Consider the following 6,767-nt stretch of genomic DNA (forward strand, 5'->3'; position numbering starts at 1 on the left):
AGCTCTGTGGATTAAAGCACCTGTGCAGGGCCAGGGGCCAGGGGTTCAATCCCCAGGTCTGCTGTGCTGGCCCCGCCCCCAGGGCATGCTGACATTTGAGACTGGGCATGGTGGCATGCTCCTATAATGCCAGCCGCTGGAAGGCTATAAACAGGTGAATCACTATGAGTCCGATCTAGTAGTGAGATCCTGAACACCCTGTAGGCCCTTCCCTAAAATACAAAAAAGAAAAAAAGAACATCAACTACACAAACAATCTTAAAAGAGTACTCAGTCACAATATCCAGTTCTGACATTTTTGGCTTAAAAAACAAAAGCTGTCTTTTGTCTAAATCTAATTATCTTTCAACATTTAAGAAAGAAGATGCTTATTCCATTCACATTATTTTAATTTGACTAATGAAAAAGACAATATCCACCAAGATGGCTGGCCAAAAAGCCTTCCAGAAAGCACATTAATCTATTTACTAGTGTGTTAATATTCATCTAATACATTCCAGTCATAATTACTAAAGTAAGTGAAACTTAGATATAATGGCCACTTTTTAAATTCAAGACAATGTAAATTTTATCAACCAGTTGAATAAAATTTTATTAACTGATAGCTACTTCTAACTATAACATACTTCTAAGAAAGAGAAATTATATCATTGAGCCGACAAAACGACTTCTTCTATTTTAGTAAGAAGCTCTACTTGTCAGAAACTCTGAGCCAGCAAACTTGTACGCAATATTCCTATACTTTTAAGCATAAAGGCAAAGGTGAAAAAAGAGCAAATTTTAAGTCCACTGTAAACATTTTTGAAATTAAAAATATTAAAAGTCAAACCACAGCCTCTTTCCAACAAAAACTAAGGATAATTTATACCAGGTAATTTGATCTGTATAATTTACACCAGCTCATTATTCAGAAAAGTATAGGAAAATAAAACACTGTAGCTCAAGAAGCACTATCTTTTAAAAGTTATCTTTTGACTTTATACATAGTATATTCTTGCTATTGAAATAATATTTTTCTCTCTATATAGATAATCCTTGTTATGGGATTTTCAGGAAGGAAATAAGAGGAAACACACATACACAGAGGAAAATCAGGGTAAAGATTGGCATCAGTCTGGTCATTGCTTGTGATATATCTTGAAAATCCTTAAACTTCTCTGGGCCTCCACAGCTCCATCTCTAAAGTGAGGAAGTCAAGTCAAATAATCTCTAAAATGCCACGTCATGAAACAAATGTTAAGTACTAACTAGGAAGCAGGTGGTGGAGCAGAATAAAGTGGACTTTGGAGGAAGCCTAATGAGCTACACCAGTCCTAGCTCAGTGGCCCTAAGTACAAGTCTCTTTCACGGCTGAAAATGCAGGATGCTAGAAGAATCACAGTATACACACCATACTTGAAAGACAGCAGGCTCTTTAAACAATGGCAGACAAGTGACCCTGGTCAGCAATACAAGCTCTAATGGAAAGGACAATTTACCTAACCACGCAGCTTCACAGCACTTGGGCTGGATAGAGCAGGGACCAACTGCTAGGGTTTTCCAAATGAAAAGCAGGTAAAGATAATACTGGAGAAGAGTTGAAGATAAGCAGAGACTTTGAGTCCTGCACATAATAACAATGAAATGGAAAATCAGTGGAAGGGATTCAGTGCTGGAGGAAAGAAGAGTTTTTCATTAAGAAGACCACAGGAGGAGAAAAACAAATGTAAAGATACAGAAATACATATTTATAAAAATATGCATATATACACATATGATGAATTACTGCAATGATTCCACAATCAAAAAAAAAAAAAAAAAAAAAAAAAAAAGCAGAAATCTGGTTAGAATCTGAGTCCCTTTAAATGAAAACAAGGAGGGTTTTACAAAACATGTATCTTTTTTAACCTGCTGGCAATTCCCACAAGGGATACAGATGATGCAGCGCCTGCCCACCTCTCCGGCGTTGCCCACAACCCCTGTCCCCTAAATTTCACTCTCCCCTAGGCTTACTCTGCTCTTGCCACACTGGCTTCTCCTCATCCTTGAAACATGCCAAACTAATTTTTCCTTGATCTGCTGCGCAACGGTACTAGAAACTTCCAGCAGATCTCCCCATAGCTCATTCCAAACATTCAGTCTCATCCAAGCCATCACCACTTTGGCAAGTCTTTCCTGATAACACGAAGCTCCTTACCCCTGTAGTATCTTTTCTAGTACTTACGACTACCTGAAGTTCCTGCGTAGTTTCCATTTTTCAGTTTATCTCCACCAAAACCTAAGGTGGTTGAGGGCAAGAAATGTACCTAAACTGTTCATTACTCAATCTCCCACACCTTAATCAATTAGGGTGGCATAAAGATTCATCAGATAAACTGTCCAAAGAATAAATGCAAACGATAATAACCAGCATCCTTCTAAGAACATAAGGAAAAGTCCTCAGAAGATGTTGTTATCATTCCTTTAATGCAGCTTTCTATAATGCAATCTTTAAAGATCCATGTTTGAGAAAAATGAGTGCTTCTTGATGATACAAAACATTACACATGTGTCTGCATCATTCTGAATAAAGTACAGTACACATTTTCACTTCAAAAGCACAAATCATTTACCATTTTATTACAGACTCCACAAATAAAGCAGGATACCACAATACTACTTTTATCAAATCTTGCTTCTAGAAAGCCGTAGATGGGCAGAAAGAATAAAGAGAACTACTTCTCAGAACCCTTCAGCTGGACTAAATGGAGTATACTTAAAAACTAGATCTGACTTTGCTACCTTGCTAAATGTACCCAAACATCTCAGAGTCAAACAAATTCAATGACTCGTCCACGAAATGACAAACAGCGAAAAAATTCCCATTTTAAAAGAATTCTAAGTTGCATGTTTTCAACGTATGTTTGAACCAAAAAAGAATCAAAAATAAAAAGCCATTTTAACTCCAAAACAAAAGCAGGCTTTAAAAAAAAACTGGCAAGATAAGTGTGCAAGGCAAGTAAATGGAAACCAGTGGCAGTGCATTCGTGAGTCATGTTTTGAATTTTATTTTCTTTGGTTGTGAACACAGCTTTTCTGGATGAATGTGCCGGGATAACCCACGCTTCAGCCCTAGTCATCATTCCCGATCTTTCTTGAAGGCCTCTTGCCTCGTCGGGGTCCACAGGAAGGAGGAAGAGGGCCCCACTTCCTGCGTTCACCCCTGAACCCCCAGCCTCGTAAGCAGGAGGCTCGCTAGTCTCGGGCTCCTCTTCTGCATCCCGGCTTCGCCCTCCCACTGCCCCGGCTCCCAGAATCCGCACACAAGCGCGCCGCCGCGCTGCGGCCTCCCTAAGGTGACCTCATCCCGGGACTCAGTTTTCCCAAAAACCTGTCAAAAAGGGCGACCAGAAACAGCGTACCTCATCTGGTGGCTCCAGGCCGGCCGCCCCTGCCTGACCCGGAGGTTGCGGCTCCACAGTCGCGCCCGCCCGTGCACTGGGGGCGGAGGGGCGGAGCGCGACGGGGCGGACCCAGACCAGAATCCGGCCCTTCTAGCTAGGCGCAGCCCGCCGCCAGCAGCCAGCTGCCCGCCACCAGCCGCCCGGCCACTGCTAGGACCCGCCCGTGACGTTAGCACGCTGACGTCGACGCACAGCGGCCGCCTTGCACCTGGGATCAAATACCCGGCTGAAGGGGGAGCAGGCCCTAGAAGAGACAGCCGATTGGTGAGAAACCTGTCAATCATCTTTTGACCAATAAGCGATGCGGGGAGGCAGGAGAAGGCGGGTGGACTACACGAACGAGTGGGAATTGTGGGAGTGTGGCGCCGGCGTGAGGATGTGTTGTGTAGCTTGCCCTGTTAATCCTGGGATCTGTGTTGCACCGTTACAGTAGCTTCTGCTTCCCTCTTGGATGTTCGACTTCTGCTGCTGTCTTGCAGTCCCTGGAGTTTTAGGCTCCAGCTCAGGGAAAATAACTGTTGGGATGGATGTTGGGGTATCTGGGCGCCTCCCACCGAACTCTAGGGTAATGAAAACACAAGTCATTGAATTTCTCTACCCAGACCTGTTATTCAGTGTCCCCTCCACTTGTGAATTCTCAGCTGCCACAGGCCTATTTAGGAGATCGCTTCTCTGTGCTCCTACTGCAAAACTAACATATTTAGTAGTACACCTAATTGTTTGTTTCCCACTTGATTGCATCTTTTATTGTCCTATATAAAATGTTTATTTTCCTTCAATTACTGTTACATCGTTTTATTTTATTGTTTGGTACTGGAAATTGACCCCTGGGCCTTCTCATCTAGCTATATTTCCAAGCTCCCAGAGAATGTTTTAAAGGTACAAAGGAATATGCAGTGAAAAATCTCCACATCCTAGATTCGAATCCAGGCAGCTTATCTCTTAGAGGCAATCAGTGATGTCATTTTGCTATTCTTCCAGAGTCAGTCTAAGAGCTATTATAAGTTTAAACTGCACAAAGACACAATATCCAGAAAACAAAATTGCCAATGAACTTCTCAGGCATTAATTAACAGATAGTTAGTAGATAATGGCTCCTAGTTCCTGTACCTTTGTATGTGCACAAGTTGTATTTTACATTAGGAGTTGAGCTCTTTCCAATCTGTGTGATGTAAATTTAACATTCTTTTGAAATGCACTGTGTAGTCCTCAGAAAAAACAACATACACACACACACACACACACACACACACACTAATTTGCCACTTCCCTACCCTGTGACATGTAGTTTGTTTCTATTGTTATTACTATAAATGCCCAAATGCTTCCTTAAACGTACTGTGGAGATGTCCAAGTACTCGCTAAGGTTAAGATACCAACAAATGAATGTAGTGTCTCATAAGATATACACATATGAAATCCTACTAGATTTCCCTGATTGGCTAACCCAGAGTAGTTGTTACAATTTACATTTCTACCACTAGTATTTAAACATTGTTTTCTCTGCATCCTTGCCAAAATTGTTGAAATAGAATTTAAGTGTTCCCAAATTGATGGGCATTAGAATAATTTTAAGAATAAAATATATACAAAGCAGTGCAATAATCTTCAGTGCATATCTTGGCGAGAAGGAACCAACTTGTGTAACTACCTCCTATTGGAACAAAATGTTTACCTCGGGCTCAGTCTCTGCACCTCAGGATACAAACAGCTACTCTTCTGACTACTGCTACCAAAATTGGTTTTATCGTTTTTTTCAACCATTAATAGGAACTCAAGTGTACCTACTTTTTTGAGGCTTTTTTTTTGCTTAATGTTGTATTTTCGGCATTGAGCTATGTTGAAAAATACAATAATATTTATTTGATTTTGCATTTTATATAATTACAAACATTCTTTAATCTACCATTCCTTGATACCAAGCTAAAGTTTGAGTTAACTCTCAATAGTACTGCTATAAATATTCTTGTACCTAAATTTTAATGTCTATAGTTGTGCATTTAATTTTGGTATGTTTCCAGGAATTGTGTCATTGTGTCAGGGGATAAATATATATTTAATAAAAGCTTGTAGGTTTTTGGTTTCACCAGTTTACCTGCCTACTAGGAATAAATGAAAGTTTGATTCTCATTTTTCAGCCTTTGCTTTTTCAGTTGCATTTTGTGTTCTTTTCTTCCTTCAGGATTCTTTTGAATATTACATGTTCTGGTGAATATGTAGGAGTATCACATTTTGCATGTAATTTGCATTTCTGGGATGACAAAATGAATTTCCATTTCTTTATGCTGTTTGCATATCCTCTTTTGTGAAATGCTTAAGTCCTTCGCCCATTCTTCTATTAAATTGCTTGTCTTTTTTACTGATTTCTAAGCCCTTATCTATAGCCTCACTATGATTATTTGTCAGATAGATGGATTGTGGAAAATTTTATGCTGTGGCTCACCTTTTCATGCAAAATTTATCTTTGATTTACTGACATCTGTATAAGAAATTTTAAACACTTCAATTTCATGAATTTAATTCGAGTTTTATAAAGGTGTTTTAGGTATTTTATTATTGTTAAGCTCCCCAAAATGCTATTTTACTATTTATAGATAATATTCATTTGTTTAAACTAATGTATTTACTATTTCCATTACTTCATACATTACTGGGGCTACATTTACCATTATTTTGCTCTGCATTAAGTTTCAAAGCAAGTCTTCTGGTGACCAGAATTTCTATTAGGTATCAAAGGTAAGATCCTGAGGCTTCACTCCTAGCTCCGTTGGAAGATCTCATATTGAACTGTTTCTTTTTTACATTTAATCTATTTTATGGTTATTCAAGATAGAAAACTGGTGTAATACCAAAATCAATTATAGCTCAAAAGAGGTTGAGCATGTGGAGAGGTGTGAACATTATTTTAGTGTATTCTACCCTACAACAGTGCAATGAACCCAGCAAAAATACCTGAAGTAATGTTGGTAAAAAAATAGTCACATAGGCATCTGCAGTATCCTGTCCCTCTACAACACTGCTTTTGGTAGAACTCTATAAAAATAGACAAAAGATTTCTTATAACCAAACAAATGCTGAATCAAAAAAAAAAAAAAAAAAAAAAAAAAAAAGAAATTTAAAATAGTTGGACAGTTTCAGGGCTTTTTTATTTGCAGCCCCTGACCAGGCTCTATAGCAGTCTTGAATATAGCATGCTATTTTTCCTGTATGGGTCACTGATCCCTGAGCTGGGAAAGAACAGAGCCTTCTCAAAAGAATTGTATGTGTCTATTGTAGTCCATCTCAGGTGGCCTGAGAACTGAGAGGGATGATAGTCTTTGTTTTGCCTAACTTGGAACTCAGAGC

The 6,767-nt window shown here is 39.2% G+C and overlaps 1 protein-coding gene across 2 annotated transcripts in view; it reads right to left on the reverse strand.

The window, feature by feature from the left end:
• The window catches only part of Stard3nl (STARD3 N-terminal like), a 47,096-nt gene extending 43,506 nt beyond the window's left edge, over window positions 1-3,590 (reverse strand). For both annotated transcript variants that reach the window (XM_023713525.1, XM_004629566.2), the window contains exon 1: window positions 3,381-3,590. The gene's annotated coding sequence lies outside the window, so the exon portion shown is untranslated. The remainder of the gene's footprint in view (window positions 1-3,380) is intronic.
• Between the last annotated feature and the right edge of the window lie 3,177 nt (window positions 3,591-6,767).

This window comes from Octodon degus, unplaced genomic scaffold (genome assembly GCF_000260255.1).
Source record: "Octodon degus isolate 3935 unplaced genomic scaffold, OctDeg1.0 scaffold00031, whole genome shotgun sequence".
Taxonomy (NCBI): Eukaryota; Metazoa; Chordata; class Mammalia; order Rodentia; family Octodontidae; genus Octodon; species Octodon degus.